Source organism: Patagioenas fasciata, chromosome 1 (assembly GCF_037038585.1).
Source record: "Patagioenas fasciata isolate bPatFas1 chromosome 1, bPatFas1.hap1, whole genome shotgun sequence".
Taxonomy (NCBI): domain Eukaryota; kingdom Metazoa; phylum Chordata; class Aves; order Columbiformes; family Columbidae; genus Patagioenas; species Patagioenas fasciata.
The window spans coordinates 66,814,137-66,833,975 of NC_092520.1; the positions used below are offsets into that span (position 1 = coordinate 66,814,137).

At 44.8% G+C, this 19,839-nt stretch overlaps 1 protein-coding gene across 1 annotated transcript in view; it reads left to right on the forward strand.

Annotated features, from left to right (window-relative positions):
* The first annotated feature begins 7,624 nt into the window (after positions 1-7,624).
* The window catches only part of FHL2 (four and a half LIM domains 2), a 64,264-nt gene continuing 52,049 nt past the window's right edge, over positions 7,625-19,839 (forward strand). The window contains exon 1 of the mRNA XM_065829539.2: positions 7,625-7,740. The gene's annotated coding sequence lies outside the window, so the exon portion shown is untranslated. The remainder of the gene's footprint in view (positions 7,741-19,839) is intronic.

Here is a 19,839-nt window from a genome sequence, read left to right on the forward strand (position 1 = left end):
GTTGCACCTTGAATTTCTTTCATGGTGGACAAAGATAGAAAATACCTCTCAATCTTTGAGGTGAGAAGGCACAGCCTTAGAAATCTCAGCTCTGAACTTTATTTATGCTAAATCCCTATGAGATGAAAGCTGTAGCTTCACTTGTTTCATATCCTGGACTCAAGAATCTTCAGAGCATGGAGTTTTGAAAACCTACTGTCTTACAAAATCTCGTATCTTCAATCTATGATGATAATAGAAATCAATATGTCTAGAAGATGCAATGTCTTTTCAGACTTCCAGGAACATTGAGTAATTAGTATGGAAAGGACATGAGAATAAGGAAGGCACAGATTAAGTTTTCCTTTGAGGCATCACTATGATATGATTTGTGATTATATTCAGTTAAAGGTGTATCTTATTGTGTCCTCTTTCAGTTTTACTGAGGTTCAAGGCAATGTCATTATCCTCTGTTGGCTCCTGAGAAATGAAGCTCCATTGAATTACACACTATGATTTTGAATCAGCAGCTATTTCCTTTCCATGAAATGCTTTCTGCAAATTTTGCATATTTGGAGGTTTACAAGAATGCCTATGTCAAAAATGCACACTAAACTCAACTCTTGTTGAGACTGCTGTCTGAATGGCAGACAATGGGGCATGTTTCTGCTTCTGGGGCCAAGATCCCTCTCCTCCCTGCCTGCCTTTGATGTTGGTGTCTCAGTGAAGAGGAACAGAATGGCCCAAAAAGAGACTCTTGACTTATAAACATTAGAGTAATGGTCAGTGACAACAGAAGAGAGTCTTCTCACCGGCATAGCAGCAGAAAGCCTGAGAAAGCCAGTCCCTTTGCTAGGAACTGATTGGGGATACATCTCCATGGTTGGACACAAGTAAATGGATAATGTGGTCATAGTTCACCTGCAAAAATGACTCAGCCACTCTCTAAGCCCTGGGCTGGATGGGCAGAGGCATTGGCACATCAGCAGAGGTCTGAGCGAGACCCACCAGGCTGGTGTGCAAGTCCATGTGCTGCTGAGCACTGTCAGCCACATGTCTTGACTCAGGTCTCTGACACCACAGGCACCTCTGTGCTTGGGGACTGAAGACAATGGATAAGGATCAGAATAACAGGCAGCTGGGCTGGAAGGTGCTCATGTGGGCACCCCTGTGTGTCTGGCCTCTTCCCAATAGCTTCCCACAGCCTGGGGACCACTGGGAGACATCATAGGCACTGCAGGAGGGGTGAGAAGCAGCAGCTGTTGGGGAAGCCCACGTCAGCTAAAATATGCATTTGACTTCAGAGTCAGGAAGATTGGCCAGCACTGACTCAAATAATGCACTGTATCATCCTACCAAGAGTTTTCCTGGAAATCTTTTTCAGATTCCCAGACAACTCCCAGACAGCTTTAGTTGCCCTCTTTAGTGTAGACTGACAGTGAGCAGGTTGCTAAAAATTGAACACGGCATAAAATTTCGGCCATGCCAGAAGCAAGATGACATTCTCTGAAATTAAGAGCAAATACTGTTTGACAGACATAGTCAGAGAAATTAAGAGCTACTTAACTTGCTTTCTGCAGATGCTAGGGTATGGATATACACTAAGAGCAAATTCTTAATGCCTGGGGATGACTCCTAAAGCCAATGTTTATATTTTACTTAGCTTACTTAATAAGTAATGACAGACACATGACAGTGGATAACTATGGTGCGCCTTAATCAGTGTCAAAGCTGTACACAGCTCCTCCTGGTTTGTTTGGCTCACTTGAAGAGGACTATCAGCAGCAATTCATCACCTCTGAAGAGGGGCTGATAAGCAGCAGAGAGTGTTCTCAGAAACTCAACTGCTGGGGAAGGACGGCAAAGTTTGGTTCTGCAGGAGAGGCCCCGAGGTCAGCAGCAGGAGCCAGGAAGGCATTTCAGGGGCCAAGGTCCCCTGCTGTCAGGCTGAGGGAGCTGCCATGAGATCAGGATGAACAGCACAGCAGAGACTGTCTCCAGGATGAACTCAGTGGAAAGGGACCACTTTACCTTCTGCTCTGTCATACAGGACTAAGGGCACTTCGGAAAGATGTTCAGCATTATGGATTCACCTTTTTGTTGTTTCACATTTAACAACCAGGAGTCTTGATTTAGAATCATAGAATCATAGGATTGTTTTTGTTGGAAGAGATCATCAAGATCATCGCGTCCAACCATTAACCTAACTCTGGTACTAGACCATGACTCTAAGAACCTGATCTACATGTCTTTTAAACCCCTCCAGGGGTGGTGACTCAATCACTTCCCTGGGCAGCCTGTTCCAGTGCCTGACTTCTTGACCCTTTGGAGACCTTCAAAATACTTTACCACCAGGATAAGTAACAGCCAGCTGTTCAGAAATCATTATGCTAACAAGAAGAATAGGCTGGACCTAAAGTGGTATACTTTCCTGGACTGAACTGGTCAGGACATGAAAGGGGATACTGACCCTTTGATAAGACACCCTGGTCTGCACAAATCCATTGCATAGTTTAATGGTAGACCTTTAGATTTGCCTATATATGAAAGCATGAGATACTGAAAGTGTAAATAGAGAGTGTTAACATCCTTTAACTGGCCAAAAGGGAAAATTTTAGGCAAGGATTCATTTTCATTAATAAGTCTCATAATTATTCTTCAGCATAAAAAAAACATATTTCAGAAGCTTTTCCACAGTACATGAGATTTTGCTGACATAAGCTATGCTAACTTAGATACTCTTAAAAACAATAGCCACATTTACTTTTAAGCAAATATTTTTAATTACTCCAACACTCAGGAGCTGGCCAGGTCAATGGCTCAGTTGTGCTGGGTGCTGTGCAAAAACAAAGTACAAAGGAACACTCAGAATCTCACCACACTGTTAAATGCCAGCCTGCTCCACATTTTAAGCTGGGGATAACCATCTGTCTGTAGTAATTTTGTGGTTTGCATTCATTTGAAAAATGTCTCCTGTTATGTGCCTTGGTTAAAATTATGAGGCAACAACTTCAGAGAAAAGTCTCCTGTATTCTTTTCCGGGATGTGTGGTTTTCTCCTTCCATATGCACCTCCTCTTTCTCTTCTGGAGAACAAATCACAGCTTCCTCTGAAAGCTCATACATTGACTAACTTATCTGCTCAGCTGAAAAAGTACCCTCCCTAGCTGTGCTCAAAATACTGTCGCTCCCCATACACAGATTATCCCCAATACTTTGTTCCCCTTAATCATGAGACTGAACTCTCATTGTTACTTGAGTCTCTAAGGCAGATTGTGTGCCCTCTTATCAAGAGAAAAAAGGTGAAATGAGGATCATATTACAATCCAAATATAGCAGAAGATTCTGTTGAGCTCTCCTGCTTATTTTAGTGATTTGGCCGCCTTCCCACACCAGATAATGCTGATCTGAGATGTAAGTTGTGGCCTTCGTGGTGTTAGAAATGTGTTAGACAACAAACATTTTGAGGAAAAACCCACAGACATGAGTCACGCTCAAAATTCTCTGGCTACCTCCATTAACCTGCTGTACCCCTTTTTTTCCTCTGATCTTTTGGGAGTGGATGTCTGCAAAAACAGAGACTTAGCCTGAAACTTTCTGAGCATGGCAGTTTCCTGTGGTGTGGGCAGATTTCTGTGATACCACAGATTTTCCTTCTGTGGCCACTCCAGCAAGGAGATCCTTTGCGAATCTCCCCACCTTCAGCAATAGTTTCCAATGCCACATTCCCTCTTGTGCTGCTACATTTGCTTGTGGGCAGCACACACTTGAACCAAGCAGGGGAATTTGTTGGGTTGCTTTTTATTAAAGGGTATTTTTAGGTGGCTCAGCTGTCTCAGTACAGGCTCACACAGAGCTGTATCAGCACAGCTGAGCCAGCCATGCTCTGTGTTGCAGTAGCAGGGGTGAACTTTTGGGTGCTCAGGCAGAAGAAGAGACAGAGTGGGGTTTGCTGACGGTGGCTTGGACATGGGGAGAGTTGTCCATGGAAACATGCACCACACTGATGAGATTGGCTAGATTTACAATCTGTGAATGTTACCTTGTGAAGGGAAATGGACCTCTACACGAGCAGAGGAGTGGATTTAGAAGATTGGGGAAAAGCAAATTAATTACCCCAGGAAAATCTCCTCAAAGCTTTCCTTTTTGGGAAGTCTAGATATACCAAATAGGGCTGTCTCGGCTTATGCAAGTAAGATACACAAGCTTTTGAAGTAGTGAGCCCTAGAAGTATGTCTTCGTGCAAAGGGAAGGTGTGATACTTGTATAAGGCTAGATATGGGGAAGAAAATTGTTACAATGAGGGTGGTGAAACACTGGCACAGGTTGCTCAGGAGGCCCCATCCCTGGGGGCATTCCAGGCCAGGCTGGATTTGGGCTCTGAGCAACCTGATTTAGTTGAAGATACCCTTGCTCATTGCAGGGGATTGGACCAGATGACATTCGAAGGTCCCTTCCCACCCAAACTATTCTATGATTCTATGAGACTGCATATCTGTGCTTCCTTAATCCATCCAGCTTCTTACACAGAGGCAGGGGAGACTCTGATTTAGAGTACACTTCATCTAGAGCACATCCCCTGAGAAATTAAGCATTGACAGTCTGCCTAACCTTCAGGCTACCTTGTACCTACACTGCTTATCTCCACGTGAGACAGACTGAGCTGACAAGAGCCACAATCACGCCTTCACTGCATTTTTTCATTGTAATTTAACCTATCCCTTTTGCTTTATTTCATAGTCATGGAAAGTGATTGATCCCTCAGGCAAGTGGTCACTGGAAGTGCTCAAGGCTGCGTTTCTGGATGCAGAAGGCAAGGCAACTGAGGGAGCTAGAGACTATGAGATTACTGCAGATAGATTTGGTTATAGCTGCCACCTTAAGAGTCAGTATTGTTGGCCCAAAATAAGACGGATGTAGCCAGGGTAACAGGTAGCCTCCCATAAGCTCTTTCATTTGTCTGTAGGGGTGAAATTGCTCTACCATATTCATAAATGCTGTATGTAACCTGCTATATGTCTGATATCTCCTCACACTCTTGCTCGCTGTCACATGCCTGTAGTTACAGCTTGAGTTTTAAAGTGCTGAAGAGCTGTAACAGGCATTTCTGTGACATATACATGTGTCTGAAAGCCTGGGCCCCAAAGTTGTTTATTTATAGGCTACTAGACATGATCAGCTCCTATATCTGAAACAGCCATTTCCCCATCACATTTGTGACCATTGTGACCCACGCTCAGCTCTTGCAGCTTGGGTTTTCTGCTGTCTTATGCCGCCTCTTAACAGAAGACCTAAGCTGCTGGGACCAAAATGAGCTTCTCCAGTGAGGGAGAACTGCAAGCGGAGGGTTAGCACTCATATGGGACAGAGATTTGTAAGGGCAGGGACTCAGCCATCAGCAGTAGGTGGCTGACCCTAATGCCCAGACTTCAGCCCTGGGACAGGAGAGGCCTTTGCAGGCAGGAGCAGAGCTGAACAACACACAGCAAATGAGTAGATCAAGGAGAGGAATGTAAGGCAGCCCCTAAGCAGAAACTTTGAGGTCTTTTTGAATCACTGTTTTGGACTGATGATATGGACACCATGTCTCTGGATCAAAAGAGACAGAAATCCCATCCAAAACCAGCTCAAAATCTCCTTCGGGTACTCCAGTATTCTCAGTGACCTTCTGTGAAATGAAGAAAAGCCAAAAAAAGAATACAGAAGGCTGAAAGAAGAAAGCCAACATAATTCTCCAAAGACAGGCTGCCTCACGCTGAAATTCACCAAGAAAACCCATGTTTCACTAGTGAACAAGCAAGTGGGGAACACCAGCCTTTTTGCAAGTGTTTTAGTAGGCTCCATCTGAGTATGAGGAGAAACTTCTTTACTTTGTGTGTGGTAGACCACTGGAACAGGCTGCCCAGAGAGACTGGGGAGTCTCCTTCTCTGGAGACATTCAAAACACATTCCTGTGTGATCTGCTCTAGGTGAACCTGCTTTAGCAGGTGGGTTGGACTAGGTGATCTCCAGAGGTCCCTTCCAACCTCAACCATTCTGTGACTCTGTGATTCTGTGTTGGTGAAAATCCTGCTGCTCCCTCTTCTCTCTCTGCTCAGCAGACCAGACAGTGTGATCAGCCGTGTGAACACTGGGGTCACTTCACTCAAACCTGCCAGGGACAGCCCAAGACATAACCCTTGTTCCCTAACCACATGCTGCCATGCCATAAGGGGGTTAGAGAGGAGAAAGGTGTAGGCTGTGAATCAACCAGGCTTGTCATCTTGCTATGTGCTAATTAAATGGTCTCACAGCTCCGGGGAGCTAGTCATTCTGCGGTTTAACAGGTGGTTAAAAATGCAGACCTTTTTTCCGGAATATGAAATCTTGTACAGTATTAACTCACCATTCATGTAATATAAAAACACATTTTTAAACTACCTAAGCGTATAGGTGGAAGTGATTGAATTTATTCCAAAACAAAATGTACTGAAGGGTTCCAAAATTCCCCAATAAAAGCTAAAAAACCCCCAGTAGAGGCCTGAGGGTTGTTAAATCATCTTTAATCATGATGTGTGCCCATGGGTGAGGGGGAGACACAGCAGAAGCGGGATCGTGCCCTCCTGAGCCAGGCTGCAGAGCTCCTGCTGAGAGTGTCACCTCAATGCAGAGAGCCATCTCCCTCTGCTCTGAAGTGAAAAGGGCTGCAGCCAAACGTGGACATCTCAGTTATTCTTTCCAATTGCATCTTTCAGATCTCTCAAACTTGTACCCAAAAGTCCTCATCAGGTCGAGTATCAATAACTCAAGGAGAGCGAATGTCTGAGTTGTGCTGGAAAGTAGCTTCCAGATTACAAAACTGATTTCACTGGAACTGATCCCTAAACTGTGAGCATGTACTTCAGACTCCTGGGTTAGGAAAAGATTTAAATGTGTGCCTGAGACACATCAAGAGTATGTATAGCTCTCAGAGCTAGCACAGACTGAGGCATCTTCCTCAGGCTGTGGGATCACAGGCTCAAAACCGGAGGTTGGGAGATGGTCCCAGAGTGAGGTAGGGATGGATCCAGGTACCAAGAATGTAGTGGGTATCTTGTTGTGTAAGCTGTAGATGTTTTCTCCCACCTCCCTCACCTCACTGGACCAACCTCTGGCACCTCTTGCCCATTGCAGTGGGGGAAAGATGCAGGTTTAATCTTGGAAGGTGGGGAGAAGACACATGAGAGCAATGGCCTCCGTGAGGAAATGTCTGTTCCCAGTGCAGTCAGTCCATCTGATAGCTACATTGCCATATCCCAAACTCCCACTGCATGTGGCTGCATTACATGAAACCCAGTTTGAGGTCAAGGAAGATGAGCTGAGGAAGAAGGTGGCACTCATGGAGGTCCCTAGGCAGGACAGCACCTGCAGCAGCCTCACTGGTGCTCCTGAGGGCAATGCACCCAATTTCCACCCAGACCTGGCTTCAACAGCTGCCATCCCCAAAGCCAGAGCCTTCTCCTGCCCCAGAGTGGGCTTGGATGCCCTTGCAGAAGGAGAAAGCGTGGGGGAGCCACAGGACAGCTGGCTGGGGCTTGGTGAGCCTGACTTGGGGAAGGAGGCCACCACTGTCTGCAGGGACAGCAGTGACGCAGATGGAGAAGGAGAGTGTCCTTGCAGGGAGCTGTGCCTGCTGGTCTGCTAAGCTTGTGGCAGTGCTTTCCTGTTAAATCCTGATTAACTCAGCCTTAAAATCTCAGCCCAGGCAAGTGTGTGATATACAAGGACTCTCAAGGCGGCTCAGGTAAACTATATGCTTTATAACCTCTGTTTTTAGTGTCTTATTTTAAGAGTTTGTTAACTTAGAGCATCTTTTAATATAGGGAAGTGAGATAAGTTTGAATTAGAAAATGCCTGGAAATTCAGGTTTTGATTAGTATTCTTCCTCTGTGCTTCAAATTAAGTGTGGCCTATTAATGGCAACAGGGAAAATTCTGAGTAATGCAGTTTAAGCTGGATGCTTTAAACCATTTAAACATAAAGGACCAGATTCTCCTTTATACAAAGGCCCTAAAGTGATAGAAAATAGTATTTAAATCCTCTTTCACATCTAAACATTTTCATTAAGAGTAATTTTTATAGTATGTGTCTAATCCAAACTAATCTTGCAAAAGATGGTTTAGTGCATTTAGTACCAACTATTTACATAATAACAGATAAAATGAATACATCACTTTGCCAGCTATTAAAATACAGTTAATAATTCCAGTTGGAGCACTCAGGTATAAGAGCTGCTTTTCATTTCAGTGAACTTTCTGCTATGGAGAGGAAAGAAATGATTCCTCCACATGGCTGATCATCAGGTTTCTTTGAGCATGAAACCAGGCTTCTAAAGGGTCAGTGTTTACAGATGCTTGTCTCCAGGAGGAGAGTTTTCTGACATGCAAACAACCTGCCATCCGCTAACACGCTTTAAGCAGCTTTCTGCTCTAAAACCTTCTTCTGCAAGCCTTTGTCAGCCCAGCCCAGCATGTGCATGGATTAGCTTCATTTCCGGAGGTGGTGGTGTCATTGCTTTGGTGCTGTGCTGCTGCAGCTGCCACAGCTGTCTGAAAAACACTGAGTGGCAAAAGAGATAAATTGAAAAAAGGTATTTGTGGATCACAGGAGGGTTCTCCTGCCCTTCTCCCTCTCTGGACTCATCTCTGAAGAAAATCTCTGCTAACTCAGAACACCAGGAGTTGATTTCTGACTGGAGGTTGACTTGCAGCAGCTCTTTTTCTAAACTACTCTTTACAGCTAATAGCTGGGGTTTTTTGTCTTGTTTTGTTATAGCAGTGCTCACTGTTTAAACAAGCGAGGATGTTTAAACAAGTGTGGATGTTTAGACAAGTGTGGATGTCCTCATACTTTCGGGAAAGCTGAATGGTGCTCTAGGCTCCACAGGCTGTACCTGGTGCCTGAGGTGACTCACTCAGATGTAGATATTTAAACTGTAGCCAATAGTGTGAGTGTGCCCTGGCAGCCGAGAGTGCCACCCCTGTCCTGGGTGCATCAAGCACAGCATTGCCAGCCAGGTGAGGGATGTGATTGTCCCGCTCTGCTCTGCACTGGTGCAACCTGACCCAGAGCACTGTGTGCAGTTCTGGGTGCCACAGGAGAAAAAGGATATAAAGCTACTGGAGAGCGTCCAGAAGAAGGACATGAAGCTGGTAAAGGGTTTGGAGAGGACGCCGTATGAGGAGTGACTAAAGTCACTTGGTTTGTTCAGCCTGGGGAAGAGGAGACTGAGGGGAGACCTTATGGGGCTACAGCTTCCTCACAAGGGGAGGAGGAGGGACAGATGCTGATCTCTTCTCTGTGGTATCCAGTGGTAGGACCCAAGTGAATGTCAGGAAGATGTGCCAGTGGAGGTTTAGGTTGGACATTAGGAAAAGGTTCTTCCCCCAGAGGGTGGTGGAGCACTGGAATGGGATCCCCAGGGAGGTGTCACAGCCCCAAGTCTGACAGTGTTCAAGAAGAGACTGGACAATGCCCTCAGACACATGGTGTGAATGTTGGGGTTGTCACATGCAGGGATAGGAGTTGGACTCAATGACCCTCGTGGGCCCCTTCCAACTCAGGACATTCTATGATTCTATGTGCCCTCAGCTGGTATACATACATTCCTTCTGTATTTGTGTACATTTGACTATACATTACAGGAAATAAAACTACTGTGTTACACAACGAAACTTACACTATGGAAAACCTACCTTTGTGTCTGGCAACTCAAGAATGACCTCAAGTTGAAGCCAGAGACTCCCTTTGTATTTGAAATACTTAGATGGGACACTGCTTGTACACTCACTCAGCAGAGTGTGATGGGCGAAGGGCTCTTCTCAGTCCATCTCATTGCTGACCAGGGCTCTGAAAATAAAAGACAAAATTTTGAAAAAAACTCACCTTATTTCAGCTTAGAGTGGGAGGTAATTTGTGAGTAAGAATGAGCAGCCAAGATGAGGGGAAGGCAATTTTTGTCTAGGCCATCTGATAATAGTAAGCTAAAAGGTGCCTGGCAGATGACACATTAAAATGGGCCAGACTAATCTGGAGTGAAGGGAAAAGGAGGAGAGAACGGGCAGAAGAAAGAACAGAAAGAACTTGTACCCATCTGGAGTTTCATCCTGGGTGGAGTAGGATGACTGAGACCAACTCTTTAGGGCAGCTGCACATGTCCTTGCTCCATTCAGGCTCCTCAGTAAAACATGACTGAGCAACCCCCAAGTGTCCTGCACTCTAGTCACACCTGCACGACAAGTACCACTCCTGCCATGCCACTGCTCGTCTATGCATAAATAACCGCAGGAATGTTTTGGGGGAGAACTAATGTTATGGTACTTTTCTGAAAGGCAAGCTACCCACGGTAGCGTTGCATAGTTGAACATCAGGCTCCCATAAATAATTAGTATCGCAAATCTTTGCCTTGCCTTTTATCTCTGTCACAGTGACTGGAATGCACCCCACTACCATCTGTGATTATAATTCATGCGTCACTAAAACCACAAAGTATGCTTTTTATACGCCTGATGTACACCCCTCCACCCACCAGCACTGCCCATAAATCTCCTTTTTTCCAAAGATCCTAAGACTCACTGGCAAAACCTGAAAACTTGCCAAGTATTTGCTTGAAATATTAATATATTGTTAAAAACAGGAGCTCTTCACAAAAGACATATCTGACATTTCCAAGGAGTGTTTGGTGAGCTAGAATATCTGGAAAGTGTCTGTTGCGAGCCTGATGGAAGAAGTGGTTCAGAATAATCTTTTGCAGCAGGAAGCATTTTCAGCAAGGCCCTTGCTTTACTAGGAAGGGAGATGCTGATAGAAGCTAACCTAAACCAGCTGCTGTATTTTTACCACTGTTGGCAGTTTCAACACTAATAATAACAATAATAACTATAACTAAACAATACAGGATGAGCTGCCCACAATGGTCTGACTGCCCCACAGCCTTAGTTGTTTGTTTGCCGTGCTGTACAGTGCATGATCCCTAAAAGTCGCTACATATTAAAGAAAAGGGGAAAAAAAGCAACAGCTCTGCATATTTTTAAGATCCACTGCATAGTCTGTGTGGGTTATGAAAACATGTGCAGTCTAAGCAGCAAAATAATAATTGAGAAAAATAACCCCCCTCAGACAATCCAAACCAAGAGCCTTTCCTTGAGTACACAGTAATGATCCTAAACAAAGCCAGGGACACTCGTTAGGGCAGAGGATTTTTGTGCCACGGCACTATGGAGGAACTGATCATTCCCCAAGGGACTGACACATTTTCCACAGATAGCTCACTTGTCTGGCTATACATACAGGCTAACAGAATGTTCTTATTCTAAAGTTTATTTAGGCATCAAAAATTATTAGACATATTGTGCAATATTTATCTCAGTGTGGTCTTGTACACTGCTGCCAGCTGCTTGGGAAATCATAGTACCCCAGGAAACAAAATCTTTGCTTAGGAATATTTTTTTTTACTTCTGCCATAGTGATGCTGGTGTATATAACCCATTCACAAAGATGAGTAGTTAACACTGTAGCGAGAAAAGGATGATTCTTCTGCCATGTGATGTAGAGGTCACAATGACCCAGTCTCTGATAGCAGAGAAGGGAAGATGCAAGGTGACTGAGGACTCGACCTGGATCAGACTCTCTTGTTTTCTCATGTGTTGTACTGTACATGTATGGACAGCTTTCATAGTAACTAGTACCAAGAAGAGGAATTTCAGCAAATCGTTTTCATGGAAAACAAACAAACAAACAAGACAACAAAACAAACAAACAAATCCCACGTGAACAACCCTTCTTGCTTATCTTTACATGTCTCCACCTGTGGTGTCACCACTGGTGACCCTCTTTGAGCACTTATGGCAAAGCTGGCCAGATGTGCTTCACCCCTTTTGCCTTTACCACGCCAGGCAGTGGAAGTTGGGAGAAGAACCTTAGAAGAGTTTTGTTCCAAATCAATCTGGTGCAAAGCAGAAATGAACACAGCAGAGTGTTCATCTTGCCCAACCTAACCCACCCAGGTCGCGGGCACCTCCTTCATTTTCACTACAATACAATGCTAAGCAATGGGAGGAGTGCATGGTTTTTGCTACAAGATTCACACACACACTCACACACAAAATGATAGGGATTGGAAGGGACCTCATGACCTCATACATTTATGAAAGACCCTGGTGAGAGGCTTTGGCAAACCTTGTCCTGAGCTGTGCCTGGCCCAAATGGTACCAAACAAAGCTTATAAAGTCACCGGTGAGTTTTTAGCCTTCACCTCAGCTATTTGCACAGTAAGGTCTGGGAAGCAAAGCTGGTTTAACTCACAGTAGTTCAAATAAATCAGAGGATTTAGAACAGTTCTTGCCATCACAGCCTCTGCCACTCTGTCTGTCTGTCTGGATGTGAGACTGATTCTATGGCCAAATCCTCATCTAGCCTCTTTAATAGCCTTGGTGAAAGGGCTCACATCAGTAAGCACTGAAGTCCGCAGAAGTTTATCTGTCTGTGGCAACAGCCAATGTCTCATCTCTTAGGCTGACTCTGAAAATTTCATATATAAGGTTGCTTTCATATCAGAGAACAAAATTTAAAGGCTGACAGTTTAAAACACAGATGGCCTGAGCCAAGTGAATGGTTTGGTGACTATTCACAGAGATCATGTAAAGCTCTTCAGCCTGACCCAAAGCAGATGGTGCATTGTACAGAGACCCAGGTGATACCAAATAAAGTGTCTTATGGTTACAGAGGCACAGCCACAGGGCTCTGTGTGAAATTATGCAGCCAAGAACCAGGAGAACCACTCCTGTTATGTGCAATCACATTGCTAACAATGACTTCATTGCTAGAAGGGAGCCAGACTCGTCCTCCTTTCTGAGAAGAGGCTCAACTACAGCATCACCAGAGAGACCTGTTTGTGTACTGGAGAAACAGGGAAAGGGAGAGGGCTACTTACAGAGCACTAAGGTGCAACATTTGTAGGATGTGTATGTTTCACCCTGAGTGACACTCACACTTTTTTGCCACCCTGCATGCAGGGCTTGATTCAGAGATGTTGAAAACTTTTGTTTGACTTCAGCCTGAAAGGAGGAAAAGATAAACTGACTTTTTTCCCCTGGAAAGATCCAGTAAAATAGTTCAGTAAGAGAGAAGTAGGGTACCATAATGTTTGGGGGTTTGTTGGGCTTTTTTTGTTGTTGGCTGGTTGGGCTTTTCTTCCCCACAGCAGCTCATAATCTAATGCCTGGATTATTTTTAATGATACATTCTTCTTGTTGTTGTGGTTTCTAAGGAGAACAGCCCGCAGGGCCTTTGGCCACAGAGCCCAGCAGGCAGCTGAAACAGAGCAGCAGGAGATGCTGCAGAGAAACACGGTCCATGACCCAGATGGCAGCTGGGGCTCCCAAAAGGCCGGGGGAAAGGGGGTCACCAGAGGAGGACAAGGTTGCAGGGCCACACTCGGATACCCTCTCCCCCGAGCTGTGCTAGGCAGATGCTGCTGCGGAAGCAGAAGGTGACGGGGTGACCCCTGAGCCCATAGATTCAACAGCAGAGCCTACAAACCCACCGCAGTCCTTGTGACTACCCCAGGAGGCTTGTGAGCAAGCTCCAGAAAAGACAGAGGTTTGATTTGGGCTAACATGAGCCATGTTCTTGTTTAGTCTGGGCCTGGCCCAAAGTCAGTCTTAATGCTCTGGTTTGTGTCCTGGCTGAAATAGGATTTGCTTTTCCATTTTTGAGAGAGCCCAGAAAGCAGGCTCCTGGTTTGAAAGCCCTATCAGCCAGACTGCTGATGTGAAACAAAAGTCTCACATTTGTTTCTTTTCATATCCTTTTGGTTTAGGAGCACATAGATACATTTAGCAGGAACACACACCCTAAAAATAACATCTTTAGAAGAGTCAGAAAATCAAGATTTTTACTCTTTAATGATTACCTTAAGCAGCCCTGATTTATGATCTGGCCTTGGAACTGGCATTGCATAACAGATCAGCCTTACAAACAAAACCAGTTTTCACACTTTGCTACTTTTAAGATAGAAAGCCTTTTAATGGCTTTTCTACTAATTAGCTGCCATAACTTCCCAGTCACTTGGTGGAGGCTCTTTTTAATGTATGTCAATAAAACCAACAAGCATTATGGTCTTTTATTTAAAGTATGTTCATGAAAGATAAGGAAGCATAACAGTGCCACTTTATCCCCACTAATGGCCACCTCCAGCTGTGTCCCTGCAAATATCAGACCTGCTGCAGCACCCACCTGCCTGGGCAGGAGTTGTCAGGAGGGGCTGGGGTTGGGGCTAAGTGGCCAGGAGGATGGAGCAGAAAGCTACAGCTACAGCCCCATCACATGTTTTTCTGCTGCTAAAGCCAAGTGCAAAGCCCAAAGGAAGCCACACAGCAAAGTTGCCCACCCAGGATACAGAGGATTGATAAACCCAGTGGCTTTTTCTGAGGCAGAGACTGCTGTGCAGCTGCCGTGATGCTCCCTTACAGCTCTCCTCTTTCTCACGGGAGAGCTCTTCAGTCTGAGCAATGTGCAAATAAACATGATGTCAGTAAAGAAAAAAGCCATCTGAGTATAAATAAAAGGGGCCAAAGCCTCCTTAGCTGTGGTCAGTGTCTAAGCATCTCCGTGATCTAGATGTTGCCAACATTTAAGTCTAGGTCTTGCACTCTTGCTCAAGCAGCATCAAGCACTGGCTGATGTCAGTAGTGGATATTAAGGGAATACGCACAATTACACTAAGGACTAACAAATGATCTAGAACATGCCTTTGGATGCACATTTTAAAATAAACATTTAGAGTTTCAGTTCTTCAGCAGCTGAAAACAGGACCAGCCTAATTCCATAACCTCAGGATTTCTCATCTTGGATCACACCGAACATTGGCCTTTCTAATCTTACACAGCAAGTTGTCTCATTATTCCTAACTAACACAATTATCTGTGCTCATATTTTCCACACAGTCTCAATAAAAAACTCAGACATTTCAAACCCATCATTTAATTAAACTATGGCAAATAGGGTTTTTCAGTTCCAGGAGTATCTGAGGCAGAGATACTAAGGATAAATGTGGCACTTGTGCTTTCAGAGAAGGGGATAGACACTGTTCTGTGTGAGGACAAAGCTTTCAGAGAACTGAATTTCATTAGCATCTGAATCCTCTAGAAAGCTTGCTTCTTTCATGCATTTCAGGTTAGATGCTCAAAGATGGAAGCCATCGAGCTTACTTGTGGCAACTTTGTCTTATGCATGCAAGGAGAGCTGGAGATTCACCTATTCCTCCATGCTAAAGAAGTATTTTTAAGAGGTTTTGACACTCTCTGTGCAGCCAGGCATGCCAAGACAGCATGGCTCCCTGTGGGAGCTTCTGCTTGGCCTCTACTTTTACTAGCCATACAAAGAGCAATGTTAGGTTTCTTTGTGTTAAATTGTGTGACTAAAGGGCAACCACAGCAAACAGTAAGATCTGCAAGGATCAGTGGCAGATGGAGGCAGCATAGTGACCTGAGCAGTGAAAACAGGACCCACTGAATTGGCAATTCCCTCCAACCATCAAAGAGAAAGGATTAGACCATTACTGGTGTGAAACACTCCATGACGGGACAGTCAAATGGATCAGACAGACACACACAGGAAAGGGAGATACTGCCTAAAAGGATGCAGGATTTAGCACAGTATGTACAGGAAGGAAAATGTGAGGATTGTATACTTTTTTACAGGAATTTTTCAGGATCTCAGTAAGGGATGCTTATGGGAAGGACCAGAGGTGGAAAAATTGAGTCATCAGAGTGAATTTTGGCAATAATCAACAAGAGGAAATGCAGGGAAAAAGGAGATAAAAGGGCTCAGTTCATTGTACACTTGCTTGACTGAACATTGTACTTCATCACCACCATTTATCCCATATTGTCACTAAACTGGCTTCTGTGAGAGTGCACTCTCTGTCCTGAGTTATTTTGTGTGAGTGCTACCAAGCTTCATACCAACTTAGTAGGATTAGAGAATACTAGCACCCAGAGGGGGACCATGAACCTGTGGGGCTCAGAAATCCAAGTGGCAGCAGCTGGAGGAGACCAGGAGCTAGATGGCAACTAGAGGACACAGTATCCATGAGCAGCTCCTTGAGTGACCCATGCGTTGTGTGTATATCCCAGTATTACAGAATCATAGAATAGTTTGTGTTGGAAGGGACCTTCAAAGCTCATCTAGTCCACCCCCCTGCAATGAGCAGGGACAGCTTCAACTAGATCAGGTTGCTCAGAGCCCCGTCCAGCCTGGCCTGGAATGTCTCCAGGGATGGGGCATCTCCCACCTCTCTGGGCAACCTGGGCCAGTGTTTCACCACCCTCGTTGTAAAAAATTCCTTTGTCATGTCTGGCCTGAATCTCCCCTCATTTAGTTTAAAACTGTCACCCCTTATCCTGTCCTGTCTGTCCCCATCATTCTTATAGATCCCTTTTAAGTACTGAAAGGCCAGAATAAGGTGTCCCCACACTGAAGTACTGGACTTCAATCCTGATCCTTCAGAGAGGGGGAACAGAGTTGGGCTGTTTGTGTTGCTCGTGTTTGTGTTGTGCTGTCTGTGCCAATAAAGGCACCGATTCCTCTTCACTCTGGTCTGTGTGACTGGCCATGTGTACATTGCGTGTGTGTTTGCCTATCAGGCATGCACACTCAGCCTCACTACGGCCTGGATCCATGAACACGGAGCTGCAGCAGTCTCACCTACATCCTGAAGCTCACCACATTCAGCCACCCCTAACACTATGAACTTGCTGGAGACTCCATGTTGAGGCACTTTCCTAGCTTTCCAGAGAAAGACTCTGTCCCAGGAAGACTTCCTTTTCATCTCGTTATCAACTTTGAAAATGTCCCATGCATCTCAGGGAGAAACATCTGGCTACCTCTGGGTTTGTATCTTTTCTAGGAGAACAGGCCAACACCCCCGGTTACTGAATCGTCGCTTCTTTGGGAATGGAATGATGGTGGTTTGCCAGTTATCCTTAAATCACTTCTACCACCAGACAGGCTTGAAGATAAAGTAAGGAATGAATTTATTCAGGAATCCAAAGATCAGCAGTATGATCTCCTTATTTAGAGGCAGCTGTGCAGAAATGAAACAAAACTTGCAGCTGCAGACTGCTTGTTTTAACTCTGTCTTCTGTTTTATCCAGTTGAAAAGCTCTCAGCATGCTTACATATCTTTCAGCTGGAAACTTGTCTTTAAGCAAGACCTGGTCCAGAGCATATATTTTGTTGAAGTGATCTTGATTCAGGGATATGTGTGTCCTCACACATCTCTTTTTTCCCTTGGGATGTTTCGAGTCCCCCTCATATCTCTCCCTTTCATGTCGTCACCTGACCTGAGAAGTGCTGGTTCCTGATGGATAGGTGGGATCTCCTGCCCAGGCAGGGAAAAAATATCACCATCCTGGTGCTCTACCTTAATGCACACTGACTGTGAAAGAAAGCTTCTCATCAAAGGTATAGCAGAATTCAAGCCTCCTTGCATTAATTCTTTATGCACTCAAAACACCATTTCATATATAAGCATAAGCTAACAATCGTATATATAAACATGTAAACAGTAATAATGCATGTAGTTAGATAGATCTCGTCTGCATCAAGACAAGAATTAACAGTAACCAAATTATTTCAGGATGACAATGACATGACCATGCTTGGCATGAACAAAGCCCCTGCAATACCCCATAACTGCATTATCTTCCTTTGAAGGAATGGAAATACTGGATTAAAGATTTTTTGAAAACATTAAAACCAAAAGTCATTTATTACACACCATAATCTATTAACACAGTTTCATTTTCCATCTGTTCTCCCAAATCCAGGCACCATGTTGGCCAATGCCTTGCATCAAGCAGTCCCTGTATTTAGGTCTCATATGTTACACTAGTGCCCATACTCACCTGCAAAATTTCAAAACTGGCACTGATGGCAAAAGTTTTTGCTTCTTTTGTAACGGCTGGAAACATACCTACCACTGTCACATTAACATAAAGAGGAAGGTGAGCAACTTGAGCTGTTAGCAGCATACCATGCTTGAAAAGGAGCAGGAATGCTCTGTTGCTCACAGTCACATTGAAAGGTGATACAAATAATTTTCTGTCATAGCAGTGATAGGTCACACATTTGAAAGGCTTCTCTATTCATTCCTTTAACACAACTGAGCCAGAAAGGGGACTTTGGGAGCTGTGTTTCTGGGCCTCCCCTACCATACCTTCCTCCTTCTCCTCCTCCTCCCCCAAGCCATGTTGCCCTACAGCATGTGTAATGGAGGTGGTGTAACCCTCTTTTACGGACAGGGAGGTTAATTCACATCATGTTTGGTGCCAGGTGGCTAGGACTGCACAGTAGCTCCTCCTGGGCTTGCAGCAGCCTCATGGGTGCTGGACCTGGTCCTGGGGTGAAGCTGTAGCAGAATTCAGGGAATGTGGGGTTTCTCCTGCCAGGGCTGAGGCAGTGGGAGGCCCCATAGGAAGGACATCTAGGGGTCTCCATCACAGACCTCAGCTTTAGGTCCTTAATCTTAATGCCATAAACCAGGGGAATGACAAGAACAGCTGAACTCTTTAGCTGCCCAGGTGAGCTCCTGCCAATGCTCTTCCATGGCTCTGCATGAGCCGTCCTGGAAACATCCTGCAGCTTTGTAGGAGAGCAAGCATTCTCTGTGTGGGCTGTTTTGTTGCCCAACTGTAAAGTAAATGGAGATTCACACCTCTTCTGCAGCACTCACATTTTTGTTGGGTTTTTGTTGTTGTTGTTTTATTATTATTATGTTTGGTTAGTTGGTTGGTGGTTTGTTTTTTTTTTTTTTTTAGATATAAACTCCCACAGCCTATTAGATTCCATTAATGAAATTATTGTATTTCTATACAATTCAATATTTGTTTTCCTAAAAATCTGATCTCTAGAGGGCAAAGTTGTCTCTGGAGCCCTTCCTGTACACAACAATAGATCATGACAAAAGCAGGATCATGGCCAGAGGGCCCACAGCTCTGAGATCTGGTGTCATTTCAGGATCTGTTGTGATGATGCACAGAATTGAATGGCTTGAAAACATTTCAGTGTGCAAGGCAGAGATGACAACTTCTCTTTCTTTCTGCTTCTTCATCTCCCTTTGTTTTAGACTCTATTGTCAGGAGGCCTTTCTTTTTAAACTCCTTTAGGCTTGGCATCTATTGACCCTCTTCAGGCCAACACTCAACTGCAAACTGTGGGTGATGCCCATGGCTCATGCTGGGGCTCCAAAAAACACCTCAATACACTCTTGCAAAGGAGTACATTCTTCCTAAAAGACAGAAACAAGTGCTTCTGCCTGCTGAGCAGGATCCAAGTCTAGTGCCATCAAAGAGAGGTATGAACCTCTTGTCCCCATCTTGGCAGGGCACTCTCCAGAATACTTAATGCTGGTGCCCAAACATTAAATGACAAGATTTGTTTACACAAGTGTTTTCCAAGAGATGCTTGGGCTGTGCTTGGCAACTGCCCTTATCACTGGTGCTGGACATACCTTGCGTGTCTGGATGATTTATGGTTTTGAACTGCTTTCCACAAGACTCCTGCTAGCGAGGCAAGGGTGTGCTCCAGCGCAGCAGAGGGGCCCTAAAACAACAGCTGCAACAGATGGCTCCAGCTCTTGTCTTGGTTCAGTGTGCCCTGCCAAAAAGGTGCCAGACACACACATTTCTGCAGGGCTTGATGAACATTTGTCAACTGCAAATGAAGAGGAATAACGTGCTGTCAGGAGATAAAGTTAAACAGGGAGATGTGCGGAATGAGGTGAAGGGGGAAAATGGCAGGTGTTCTGAGGAACCACCTGTTAAACCCAGGGGGAAAAGAA